The sequence below is a fragment of the Anser cygnoides genome, chromosome 4 (assembly GCF_040182565.1).
Source record: "Anser cygnoides isolate HZ-2024a breed goose chromosome 4, Taihu_goose_T2T_genome, whole genome shotgun sequence".
Classification (NCBI taxonomy): Eukaryota; Metazoa; Chordata; class Aves; order Anseriformes; family Anatidae; genus Anser; species Anser cygnoides.
Genome location: NC_089876.1, coordinates 67,516,791 through 67,530,849, shown reverse-complemented (window position 1 = coordinate 67,530,849; position 14,059 = coordinate 67,516,791). Strand labels below are relative to the sequence as shown.

At 43.0% G+C, this 14,059-nt stretch overlaps 1 protein-coding gene across 21 annotated transcripts in view; it reads left to right on the top strand.

Annotated features, from left to right (window-relative positions):
* ADGRL3 (adhesion G protein-coupled receptor L3) overlaps positions 1-14,059 on the top strand; it is a 535,525-nt gene that overhangs the window by 152,045 nt on the left and 369,421 nt on the right. The window contains exon 3 of one of the 21 annotated variants that reach the window (XM_048067818.2): positions 10,895-11,062. The exons of the other annotated variants lie outside the window; for them this stretch is intronic. The gene's annotated coding sequence lies outside the window, so the exon portion shown is untranslated. The remainder of the gene's footprint in view (positions 1-10,894; positions 11,063-14,059) is intronic. 21 annotated transcript variants of the gene reach the window in all.

Here is a 14,059-nt window from a genome sequence, read left to right as displayed (position 1 = left end):
ATATTGGATTCTGGGTGCTATTTCTAAGTCCTTTTCATCAGAATGGAAGTGGCATAATCAATATGTAGCTCTTTGGCTGTTAACTCTTCAGATTTAGCAGAAATCACATTAAATGGAATAGATTTTATTCCTGGCTCAGTCAGAGAGGGTTATATTTAACTGAACTCTCTGGAAGTCAACTATTTGGGAGCTGCCAACTCTTCACAAAATAATGATGCCTGTAGCTGTAACCAAACAAATCATGATATCGTTTCTTTGTCATTAGCAATGTGGGCCCCGCTTTCTAATGAACTAAACAGAAGAAGGTCTGGTGGTGTGCATCCCGTTTGTTTTTCTTAATTCTCCTATTGATATCTTCGTCTGTCTGGCATTGGGGGAGATTCATCTTGCTCTATCCTAGGGTATCTTTGAAAGAGAAGGCCTTCCTACCATGGGTTTGAAAACCTCTACTGTAGCCACTGACTGTAACCCAGACCACTGGTTTGGGAAGCACAGTGTCTGGGCTGAATTTGCAGTTGTAGGGAACATCCGTAACCGGTAGAGATTTCAGCGGGAGTAGTCATACTTACTGCTGTTGCAAGTGGCATCTAACAGTATTTAACACTCAAACTGAGTCCATGCGTGTTGGCAACATCAGTTTTACACCACAGAAGTACTGATACAGGTAAGAAGACTACAACAATTATTTATATTAATTACTGGAAAAACAAACACTATTAATAACAGTGTCTGTAGGTCCACAGGAAATCATTGTTTCCTATAGCAAAATGCTTTTTTTTTTTCTTCTCCTTAAAAAAATAACCTTTATGTTCTGGAGATGCTGTCATGAGGGAGGCCTCCTAGGTAGCATCTCTTCACACTTCCCACATATTGTGTAAATATATCTACCTCAAATATTTCATCTTCCCAGAAGTCATGCTTTCTTCTCCAAACAAGAAATCTGGAATCCTCTTCCTCTTACAGAGCCCACCTGTAACTTGGCAGACTACCAGCTTGAGGCTGTGTTGCGTTTTTTTTTTTTTTTCTTTTGATAGTGCTCCAATTTCAAATTTTGCATAAAAGCTGTAAATGTTTCTGGATTTACAAGTGATCTCATTTCCCCCTTTCTCCCATTCCCCAGGAACATTCCTAATAAGTTACTCAGTTACTCTCTCTACTGAACAGGAGAATTTCAGCAATAAATGAAGCAACACTCGAAACTGTAAATAATGTTTGGACAGCTTGTGGTGAGGGTTTTCCAAAGGGAAGAACCTATTTTGTTGTGGCAGCGTATCGTGGGGCTGTCCAGTGTCATGCTGGAAGCTGATGATCGTGGTTCAGAGCATGCTGTTACATGCGTTGAGTGCCCTGACTCCCTACAAGTCGTGTTGTTTTATTTTTCCCAAGGACTCCTGAAAAATTGGCATGTAGGACAGAAAAGTAAATCACGTTGATTAGAGATGGGGAAGGGAAAAAGGAAGGGGGAGGATGAAAAACAACAAATAATAACCCCTGCTAAGAAATTCCATGCTAAGGCTGAAACTGCAGCCCTATCTTAGGTCTTGGTTGAAAAAAAAAAAAATGGCAAGAGCATATGTCGATGACAGATTGCCAACCTTAGCATTTAATTCCTGGCATTTTGTGGGTTTATAGGATTTGCTGACAAAAAGATGGGGGGAGGGTTGTAGGGAATGTAATTTCCTGAGCTTTCTTCTTGAAGGGAAAAATCTCAACCCATCTTCTTTTATTGGAATATATTGGAAACAGCATGAACAATTGTAGTTTTTCATTAGATTAAATACCTTTGAGTTATGACGCTTTCTCTTCTTTAAAAGCGATGTCCAAAGCATTGGAGAAGTATGCATAATTAAATTCTTTCCTTACTTGAACTTCATTATGATGCAGTCTATTTTTATTTCGTTTGACACCTCTGAGCTGTGTAGACTCATGATCTGTTAAAATGTGCGTGTTTACAAAGATGTGAACAACCCCAGTCTGCCTGTTCTACAAAGATGTATAATAAGCAATGTTTTGAAAACTTATGGGAAGTATGAAAATGAGGATGTTAAAAACAAAGCCCTGTATTGCACCTGGGTGCTTATTCAGACACTAGCTAGCCATAGTTTATAAAAACACCGTGTCCTTCCTTTGCCTTTTTCTTATCTCTATTCCATCACCCATCGAAATATCCTTGATCTGAAAGCCTCCAACCTGCTTTTGGTGTGGATCCTTGATAGGAAACTGTTTTAAGTGATGCAATTAGAAATCCTGATGAACCCTTGGGATTCCATCTGGATGTTTCTGAGCATTACATGCTGAATGGAGAACCTGGAGGAAGCAATTAAAATGTTTTCAGGAAGATCGTGAAACGATTTAAATATAAATTGTTATTTTCCCAAACCCAGAACAATTCCTGGAGGAAGGAGGGGGGGAATAGAAGGTTCTTTTTCCTTTGGAGGTTTGACCTGTTTCTCTCTTGACTGAGGAAACAGCTTGGGAAAAGGAGAGCACTTCTCTGATAAAGGGTTTGAAGACATTTCACAAAGGGTTCTTTGATATGTAAAAGATCTTTTAAAGTTCACAAAGGCCTTGGGTCTATTTAAGTGTGCATCAGTCTATTCTCATTGAGCAATAGTACTTGAAACTGCTCCTAGTGGTTGGGTGCCAGAGTTTCCAAAATGCTAGACTGTGTTTTTTTCCCTTTTGCATCAGCATCTAAGAAGGCAAAGGGCTCATCTTTTGGCTCTGTGTCATCTCAGCATGTACTTTGGTGAGCTTGGGAGGTTGCTTGGCCATTACCGAAGGAATATACACACTTAATAGTAGTCGTTATTCTTTTCTATAGAGGCTATACAATGTGTCTGGGTCCGAGTTTGTCGTCTGCAGGCGACACCTCTGGTAGAAATTAAAATAGCCCCCAAGTCCTTTGTTTCGGGTTTTATTGAGCCGACAAACTGCTGTAGCAAAATGATATGTTTTATAATCTCCATGAGTTAGTTGTTCATTTCAGGGCTCATGAAATTTAAAAGCTAGGCAGGCCAGTCGACAGTACTTGTAAAGCCCGTGAGTCTGTCTTTTCAGGTCCAGGGATCTGCAAATCCCCAATGGAGTGTGGATGTCCATTATAATTTCCACGGATCTTCCATGAAAGGGTTTTGGAAGTTTGTGAAATACTCTGGTAAACCAGAAGATTGCATACCACATGTGGCGTGCCATTTCTTTTGGCATTCTGTTAGGGTTTTAATGTGCTGAAATCCATCCTTTTCAGGCTCACCAAGACTACAAACTCCGTGGTGAAACTGAGCAGTGTTTGTAATCCTGCACTCTGTTCTGAGGATCTGTGGGTTTATGGCTATGTGTGATTACAATCGTCTCTGCTCTATTTCATTTGGCTTCCCCAGCAAAGATTTAATTCTCATCAGGCTTTCCTCCTGCGGGTTGGGTGCCTTAAGCCTGGTCTTTCAGCAGGTAGAAACCCCAAATAAATGTGGTGAAGGCACAGGCCTGCTTGTTCTCCATGAGAAATGCTTATGTATATGACATTCAAACATGTTGCTAGTGTATCCAGTCTCATGGCATAGGCGTAAGTGGAGGACAAGGAAAAGTGTAGCTTAGTAGGGTCTCTAGACTTCTTTTTTCTGCCTTTCATCTTCTTTAGCCCTGTGGCAAACATGGAATAAGATGTTGAGAGGTCTGTCCTTCTTGGCATGTATAGGTAGCGGAGTTTGGGGTAAGAACATGCCTGCATGGATAAATTATTTTATAATGCTTTCCTGAACGGTGCTGATACTTACATCTCTAAGTGTTAATAAACTGGCCTGAAATCCCTTGCTGAGTTTTCCTCATCAGGGGCAGTAGCAAGGTGGAGTTGGTGCATGGAGCGCTCCGGTCTATAGGCAGGTGCTATATATGACTCCAGGGCAGGAAGATTTATGCATTTCCAAACTTGATTTGGTAATAGCAGTATATAATGATCACTGTGTTCTTTCTGAAGAAACATCTGCCGGAATGAAATCTTTTGCCCGAAGCTGTCATTAGGATTAGCCAGCAACTGTACCCTTTTGACTGTTGAGTACCGAGTCCAGAATCCCGCAATGGGATTTTGTTCCCTAAAAGAGATTTGCTGACTTTTCTGGCTTGTGTGCGTGCACAGGCACATATGTATGTGCATACCTTTTTAAATTGTAAATTGCTCTAAATTGCTACCAGCTTTTGAACTTCATGGGGAGGACCCCCCCCCCCCCCCCCCCCCAAAAAAAAAAATCAAAACAGGGAAGAAAAAAAAGGCAAACTAACAACAAAAAAAAGTCCTACCTTTCAAGTACCTCAGGATCTCCTAACAAAACCTGCATGCTTGCAGGGCTCATTTGGCATTAATGAAGCACTGACAAATATTTTTGCAGCTGGGTTAGTGCTAATGAAAACCATTAGTTGGGAAGGACCTCTGTGCAGAACTGAGTTTTGCCTAATTTCAGGTCCCTGAATCGCTCGGGTCTGGGAGAGTGTGTCTGTGGCTATGTCTAAGAGCATGTCTAGGGCTATGACTAAATGCTTATCCTGTCCTGGTGCTCTGGGCTTGGCATCCACTGTGGGCAATGTTGGAATATAATAGCATGTCTGTGTCCCTGTTGTATCTCTGGACCAACACCAGCTCATCCTGTAGGATGTAGGGTGTTTGTAGAAAGAAGAGAACCAGGTGGGGAAAATGGGGCTGTTTGGCTTAGGCTTCCTCTCTTGTGCAACCCAAAACTTGGTTCATCATACATTGTAATACCTAGGGTTGTGGCCTTCAGTTTGCCCCATTACCTGGAACAGCTATATGCTGCCTGGCCAATCTCTCTTAAAGGTATTTCCTCTTAAAGATGTCATCTGCCTTCATTTGAGGTTTTGTTCCCTTTAAACTCTCTTCAAAGAGTACTGCATGGGTAGTGTTGCATGAAATAAACATTTTTTTTCTATATACATTTATTTTGAGGTAACAATGTAAATGTATGCAAGTAGGATACTATTGTGTGAGAGCCCTGACTTATTTATATAAAGTATCAGAACACAGAGGGCTTGATTTATAACGCTGAATAGTTAATGGGAATAAGTCATAAATTACAGCATTAGACTTACTGGGTGTTTGAGATCCCTGCTTCTTTGTGTGAGCTGCTATATAGGAGGATGGCAGGCTGATTTTTCTGTGCACTTTGTGGTTTTTCATATGTTGGCTTTATATTATTCTGTCAGTTCAGTCAGGAAAAAGGAACATTTTTAGTTGGCAAGTTTTGCAAGCCATGAGAAATAGGGGAATTTCTTTCTATGTCTACCTGTCCCCACCTGCTTCCACTTTGTTTCTGAAAGCAGCCCTGGTACCTGTGTCTGCAAGTGCTGCACTGGGGCTTCGGCTCCAAGGCATCGCTCTCACCGATGACAGCAGTGCACAAATGGGGTGAGGCAATAGCTAGAACGGCCAGACAGCAGGATAAATTGCATGCAGGGTGCGAAAAGCAAATGCATCTTGGAAATGTCCTTTTTGGGGACAGGAAAATAATGCCACAAGGAAAACTTGGGATTTTGCTTTATGGAAAACAAAATTATTTGCTTCTGGTTCTGCTTCCCTGAATTGAAATTAAGACCCAGATGATAAGTACAGCATTGATAATGTGTAAATTATTGCCGGTGAAAGCAGGAAAGAAGTTTTTCAGGGTGAAAATAGTTAACAATAAAATCCACTAGTCATTGGTAGGTCTTTGAACATTAGAGTAATGGGAGCTATCTGGATAGATGGCTTGCATTGGCTAATTATTGCAAGGATGAATCTGTAACATACAATGAGGAGATGTCAGAAAAGAGGCATTCATCCTTGAATGGCAAAGCATAATTATGGTTACTACAATAATTGATACATAATTATTGTGTTGACAGAGTTGATAGTGGCTGGTATTGGACTCCTGCTAATAGTTGCTCAAATGGTTAGATGGGCTATTTTTTTGTCACATCTCAGACTTGGTCCAACAGCAGCAAACATCTTCCATCAAAGTGTTAGTTTCTTTTTATTTTTTTTCCCCTTTCCTGTTCTTTTTCAGCCATTTGACAGCAATTTACTACCTTGCTTAGCTTTTTAGTCAGTTGTCTCCCACTCCGGAAAGCCAGGTTTCTTAAGTGCTTCTATGATGCCAAGTTAATTGCCCGAAAATAAGTGCTTGAAGATGGATCAAGTATTGTCTCATCAGCATTTGGCATCCCTGCCAGAGCATGGGGGGGAAGGGAGGAAGCACCAGGCAAGTTTGAAGAAAAGAGATGGGTAACAAAGGCAGGCAGGACTGTCCTAGGACCAGTGAGCTCTCCTGGATGCAACTCAATCCCTAGTTCCTTTGCAGGTGGTACTGTGAAACATCAGCAGCACCACAGTGCACAACACTGGTGGGAACGATCTACCCTCTGCAAAAATTGCAGGGGAGATCGTGCTTTTGGGTGCCCCTGACCTTGACTCTTTACAAAGGAAAATGTTGATTGAAGTACATGTCTACCTACCCAAGCAGTGCTAGTGCTTTATTTTCTCTACTTCTATAGAGAGTGGATGGGGGCTGGTGTTCCTGACTTGTCTTTATGGCAAGGGTGATTTCTAGATAAATAAGCAGTCTTGGAGGTCTTTGTAAAATGTGAAGATATACAACAGCTATCCTACAAATTAAATTGGGAAGAGCAGAGGAAAAATCACAGCTGGCTCCTGCAATTCCTCCTTGCTGCTGGTATGTAGTGTAGTCAGATGCAGTACAAGACTGGATATATCACAGCAAGTGTTGAATCTTTTCCTTTTTATTGCAATGGTTAACAAGCAAACAACAAACAAGAGGCATAGCTAAGCACTGTGATGAAACTATTTGAGGCAGGTCAAGGAGGATTTCACAGATAAAGCACCCAACCTCTCCCTTTAGGCTTGCAGATGAACAGATTGGGACTTCGAGGCAGCGACGAGGATGATGAGTGTAGCTGAATGCCAGAGCTACATTAATATGTAGACAAATGCCAGAGCAACGTTAATAAAGGCCACGTTGTTCAGGGACTGAAATGCAAGTTGACTCCTGCTGAAATCCCCGTGGGGTCTCAGTGCTGGCAGCTGTTTGCAGGGGCACAAACGTGTTTCAGGTACCTGGTTGTCGTGCCCTGCTCCTTGGCTCGAGCTGTGATCCCCAGATCTGGGATCAGGAAGGAAGCTCCCACCCCTCTAGACTTGCTGTCACTGCTGGGGCTTTGCTCTATTCTCCTTTGCCGAATAGAGCTGGGGCCACTCCCTGGGATTTAGCAAATCCTCTACTATTTCAGGGCCCGAAGGCGTTGGCAAGACTCCTGATCCCTTGTGCCCCACTCTTCCTCTGATTGATTACTTACCCTCCAGTGCACGGGACTCTGAGTCTTGAGGGATTTCTTGCAGTCCACTCTTCGTGGGACCTATCCAGCAGCTTTGCCCTAATTATATTTTGCCAGCCCCTTTACCTGACTTCAGTGAGCTGCAACGCTTTTTCTGCTCACGTTTAATTTGGGAGTGCATTCCCGCTCCAGAGAAGGAGCAGGGTTTTACTCTGGCTTGTGCGTTGTCAGCGGATTTGTTAACTAAGCTTTATAAGTATAAAACCTTTAATAAATGGGATGTCAGCGCTTTAAGGAACTTGCCTCACTTTTACATCTCACTGGCAGGGCTTGCAGTCAGAAGCTGAGCAAATCTGATATAAGCATGTGAATATGTGTGTAGCCTGTATTAGTAACTTTGGCATACATGTTATTTTAAAACATTTTCTACCATTCAGCCCTTATCTCAAGATCAGAAACACTGCAGTCCTTGACTTGGTTAGGCAGCACTGAAAATAAATAATTACAGTTGAAAAGAACTCTGAAAATATTAAATATTGCTTTAATAAGTGCTCTCTGTCTACATTTCTGTCTCTTGTCAGATATGCAACCCTCGATTAATGCGTCAGCCTTCCTTTACCATTCATCTGTGAATGTTACCCCACTTATCGCATGTATTTTTGAAAGACCTGTCACCACTGTGTCAATGCAGCTCTTCCATATCTCATTTGCCAAACAGGTTGGGACTGGCAATAACCAGAAAGGAGCGTAATGAGCCAGAGAGAGCCCAGCGTGCCTGAGCACCAGACCCAGTGCATATATTCAACAGAATCCTAGGTGATAAATTCACACTTACACCTTTGTCAGTGCTCATGCGGTAATGTCAGTTCAATAACATCCCTTCAGGACAGTAAGATGCTTTTTACATTTATAATCAATGAGATAATTTGATTATTGTTGCTAGCAGCAAAGAGGTTTAGAGATAGTCCAGCTCTCATCCCCACGAGAAGCAGAGATGATGAAAGAAACATTGCGGCATTCCTCGGCACACATTTGATCCATCAATCACCCAGACAAAGTATGTACTCCTAAACCATTAAAGTGTGACATCTTCTCCTCAGACTTCTGAGTTTACTAACTTTAAAGCAGCAAGTCAATTAGGAAGCCAAACCTAAACTGGGAGAAGAGGGGGAGAAGGAAAAAAAAAAAAAAAAGAAACAAACCCACACCACCATTAAAATACTAACCTGACATGCTTAGGTTTGTTTGATAGGCTAGCAGACTGCTAATATTTAATTTTAAAAACCTGGATTCAGTCCAAAGCAAACTTATGAATAGCATAAGTCATATTAAAGCAAACTTTCATTAAGCAACAGCTTTCTCATAATTAGTTTCAGCAGAAGGATACGGTTTCAGAGAAACTATGGCATTTCTTTATTTCAGTAACAGGGCTTTCTGCTAAAGGTTATTTCCAGAGGGTTACTCATCGTGTGGTGTGATGAAATAAATGGGCGACTGATAAATTTGGAAGAAAATCTAGACCAGGAGTCCAGCTCCTGTTCTGTCCCAGTCTCCTGGACAAAGCAAGCATCCCGATACTGTCCGACCCCTACGAACAGCTGCTGGGGAGGTGTTGGGGTGAAGTATGCTGGTTGTAATCCTCTACTGGAAATGATCATGTTTTTTGCTGGAGGAAAACTATGAAGGGATACAGTGTGGTGTGGTTCTGAAATGAATTTTGCTGTGGCAGGGAGAGGCCAGGCAGCAGGAGAGGTGTAGTGGAAACAGCTGCCTAAGGACATTACTGTCGTGGGAGACTTGTGCAGCGATCACACGTCTGTGCCCCATCCAAGTGTCACAGTGATGCACTCCATGGCCAGCAGCACTGAAACTCATAATGCTTTGTTACCAGAGAATTGGATCTGGTGGGATATTTATCCTTTTGCCTTTCCGTAAACTGCATTAAGTTAATTGCTGATGCGAGGGGAAGAACATGCACAGAAATACCCGCAGAGAGTTAGGAGCCCAAATTCCCTTGCCCAAAGTGTCCTTGATTCCTGAAATAGAAACACACACATCCAAAAATGAAACAGTTATCCCAAAATAATTAGATAGACATGGTGATGTTTAATTAGTGATGTTTTTATTATTATTTTAAAGCTTGTGCACTTACCCAGTATTTCTAGCATTTGAACTAGTAAGCTTTTTGCGATGTCAAGGATCAAGGGAGGTTTTACTGTGCATTGCCGTGTGTTTATTTTCAGTGTCCACGCCTGAGAAGCTGTACTGTGCACGTGTGACAAGTGTTTGTGTTTCCTGGGCGAAGGGAATGAGTCTGGGGAGATAAAGGGGTCAGTGGGTGGTGTGAGCAGTAAGCCTCGGAGGTGGCCCTTGTCACGCGTCCCGCAGCTGCTTCTCCGAGGCACAGGGGTTTGTGTTCTTGACAGCTTCCCCTCCAAGGTCTTCAGATTGGCTCTTAATTGGCAAGCTCATTAGCAGGCTTGCTAAGAGGAGGGAGAGCGAGCCAAATTTGTATTCTGTCAGCACTAGCTGTGAGGAGTCAGTAATCAAATGGCTTTTTTAGTGTCTCCTTCAGTGTCTGCTTCTGATGGCTCAGGTTTGTAGGCCTGCTATAAACCCCAATAAATATAACAGCCATTAATAACTGATTGACCAAAGGGGTTTATGTAATCATGGGATTACAGATGCTAATTCCTTTCTCCAGTCATGTTTCTGCATTTTATTGATCGTGGAACTGGCTGTAGAACTGATTTAAACTAATGGCATTCCAGCAAATGGGTGGCTTTAATGCCGTACGGACACCAAAACACGGTTTGGGTTGAGTGATGCTTGGGCTGGTTTCAGAAACGCTGGAAGAGGAGGGAGCTGGGAAAGTTACTGTGTGTCCCATCGACAACTCCAGGAGCTGCAGCCAGCCCACCTATTTATTATCTGCCGTGCTGGGCTGGATGTGCTCAGCTGCAAATAGGTATTTTTCTTAGGATATCTGGCATGCTGTTTTGCCTCATAAGGCAGTTTGCAATCCGTGGTCCCAAATGGGAACCATGCTTTGCCACCTGGAGTCAGCCCGTTAGGCTGAATGTCCCCTTCCCCTGGTTCGTGTGGCGTAGTGGGGCCGATTGTTGAGGCCATTCCGTGTGTCTGAAACTCATGCTCCTAAATCCCCTTAGGTCTCTTCCAAAAATTATTACAAGGGTTTCCTCCAAGGAACCCAGCCTAGGTCTTTTGCGACTGGCCAGGTCTTTCACCTGAAATTTGACCTGAATTTTCACCAGAAGACCAACTTTTTCTGAGATGTTAGTGAAGTGAATTCTGGTGGGATGAAAGTTTGGCTTGCTGTACATATTTCTGCATTCTGTGCATATTTCATGCATTTCTGCATTAGTGAGGCAGAATTACAATAGGGTACAGCGAATAATGATCCACAAGGCAGTGCTGAAGACATAAGGTAGAGCAAAGAGACACAGACATGATGAAAATGTATGTTGGCTCATCTACATTTAAAGCAGGCTATGGGAAGTGCCTTTAATAAAATATTTTTTTTTTTTTTATCTTAAAGTAAACAAAACGAAGCTGGGAAAATGTTGAACAGAAAGCATCAGGCACCCGCGGTTGACAGTCAGCGTTTGTGATGTGAAATGCGCTCTCGGCTCCCAAGGCAGGGGATGCAGGTGGTGCCACATGCGCGATGCCTTTGAACGCTGAGCACTCCAGCTACATCTGAAAGGTATCAAACCCAAAACTTCAGCAGCAGTGAGCGCCCATCAGCTCTGTCAGGCAAAACTCTCTGTGAAAATGGCTGCCGGTTGAAAAACTGACAGTACGCAGAGATGAAGTGCTTTTCATCTGTTTCCGAACTGGATGTTTTTTTTTTTCTCTTTTTTTTCTTTTTCCCAAGCTTTATTAATAATAATAATATTAGTTTGGAAAGGCAGCACTGACTGCTACGTAGTTACTGTGGATAGGAAGAAAACAAAATGTGAAAGTGAGCTTGCTGTGCTGATGCCTTTGCTCTCTCATGGTGTGCAGAGCGTAGCTTCTTGTAAAAGGCGCGGGTGCCATTTTCTGCCACATGCTCCTATCCAACAGCAAGCAAGTTAGGCCTTCCTAAGAGCAAGGTTTTCTCCCCATTTCTGCTCCCACCCTCTTTCTGGGACATGTTTCTTCTCTGCTGGGCCCACATAAGGGCACAGCTGAGGGGGAGCTGCCTCTCCTCAAAGGCAATCTCATTTTCTTTCATTACGGCTCTTGTGTTTTACCGCCCTCCCGGGGCTTAGTTGGTATAGAAAGTAACATCCCAACTTTGTGTATCTCTTAATTATCTTTTTTTTTTTTCTTCTTTCTTTAATTTACCAGCAGCTCAGAACTGAATGCAGCAACTTAAATGTTGTATCTGGGCTCTCTTTCAGGGGACAGCATGAATGAGCAGCAGACGCTGGATTAATGCCTTGTCCTAATCTCCTTTTATTTGCAAATATCCAGTTCCTTGCAGATGGCTCTGAACAACAAAAAACATACACGGCCTGCCTCCGGGGGAAATTAGGTTGTTTGTGGCCACTGCTGTCTGCATTATAATCCCCGCTGGTAATTTCTTCTTTTGTCACTGGAGCAGGGGTTCAGTCGCAGTTTGAAGGCACAGCACGGTGAGGTGGGTGAGGAGGGATGAGGTGGCATCGGAAGCACCATGACTCAGGCTCTACAGCGCAACTAGAGAAGGAGGAAGGAGAGGACTTTGTCTCTTGAGAGAACGGGAGGATACAATTTTTCTTTTCAACATCCTTTCACCAGTGCCCTAACAGACAAGGGGGGCAGGACAACTAGCTCATGTGACAATTAATTGCATGTGAGTGTCTCTCCTTGTAGCATGAGATGCCTTCCCGGGGCAATGGGCTGACTCTGGAGCTAATTTCAGACCAGGCTGTCAGTTCTCCACCTCGACTGCTGTCCCCAGGCTTACTGCACAGCCAGGTAGTGCTCATTCATGACTTAATCCTCGGCTCGTCAGAGCATGATACCAGAAATCAGATTTGATGTGATGAATTGAGAGCAGGGCTGGGCAGTAACTACTCTTGAAAAAGGGAGGCAAGAGCAGTTATTGCTGATGATTCAGGAGGGCATTATGTATCTTTGGAGTTAGTGAAGCCCCTCAGACCTTCAATGTGCGGCCATATGCTGGTCAGAACCTGTAGCTTCACTAAAAATGATGCGGTTTAGGCTTTCCAGTCACGTGGGCATCTTTAAAGGAGGGATTAGTTAGGAAAATTGTCAGAGCAGCTAAAAAAAAGTCAGCTAAAGTTCTTTTGAGAGTCTATGAAGGACAAAACAGTAGTATTGTTAATTGTAGTTGTACCGCGAGACCTTGTTTGATCAAGTTTACTGTGGCAGCAATGGCAGGGAAGCTGTGGTGGGACAGGCTCCTTGTCACTCCTCCTGGCACTCGAGTTGGGGCAATCAGGCACACTGAAGGTATGTCAACATGTTTTAATCTCACCTTTGACAGAGATACAAATGTGCCTTGAGGCTTCCGCAGTTTCGAAAGTATGCAGTTTATCTTAAAGCCTAGAAATTGAAATGATTCATATTTCTGTCAAAAAAGAAAAAGTTACATATCTTGTTCCCCTTTACATTTTTTTTTGAATCATTCCAATATATGTGCCCAATCCTAAACCCTATGTGGATGTTTTACCAGGTATGGGCAGTGGCAGTATTGAGCCTGACTCCAAACAAGAAACAGCTTACTTCTAAAGAATTGCTTTCCATTTAGCCTTTGCTCTATTCTCCCATTTTCTCCTTTGTCATTAGACGTTTTTGTTCTGTAATTGTAACGAGCTCTGCAAAAGTTTTTTGGGTGCAGTGTCTAGGAAGGAAGCTCAGCCAGGTGTGCTCCCATACACGTGTCCCTCTAGCTTAGATGGTTTGAGCCATCTGTGTGCCTAGTGCCTGCCTCTGTCTAAGCCTGGCCCACTGACTTTTAGGACAGGAAGGCTGGTTTGTTAAATAAGAAAAATTAATTGAGCTGTTCTGTTTCCAGATGGCCATTAAGAGTTGTCCAGTGTTCATGCCATGATACTTTGTTCTGTCCTAACTGCTTCCTCGTGCCGCTGGTTTCCATTCCTCTCATCTTTCCGTGGCAGACTGTTCCCAGGTGGTTCTACTCAGGTGTAGCACATCGGGCAGCTGACTGGAGGTTCTGCTTGAAAGAAATGGTTGTGCATTTTTTTTGTTTATTTTTTTAAAGTGTTGGACAGGCTGTACTCATCTCAGCTTCATTTAACTATTTTTTTTTTTATATATTTTGTTCCTGCCCCTTTTCCAATGCATCTCCGGCACTTACTCCATGTCACTGAATTAAGGGTGTTCAACAAGGTCTTGCAGATGAAGGCCCTCCTGGTAGGGGATTTCTGTTTATTTTTATAATTATTCTTTTGGGTCATTTTGTACATTTGTACGGTAGAGGAAAAAGAGATGCAGTATGGCTTAAAAGTGCACAGATATTCTCCTAGTAGCTCCTGCTGGACATACCCCTGGGTAGGAAGGATATTGTAAAGCATGCTGTGTGTTTTCCAAGAGGGGAAGAAAATTTTGGAAGACTGCATGCTCCTGCTGCAAGGCAGAAGACAAGAAGTGAGCCGGTCCTGGAGGTTGCTTGGCCTCCCCACTGTAGGGCACACGCTTGTACTGACTGATGTGTAGGGAAAGTGCCTCAGCACCATTTTTTCAGAGT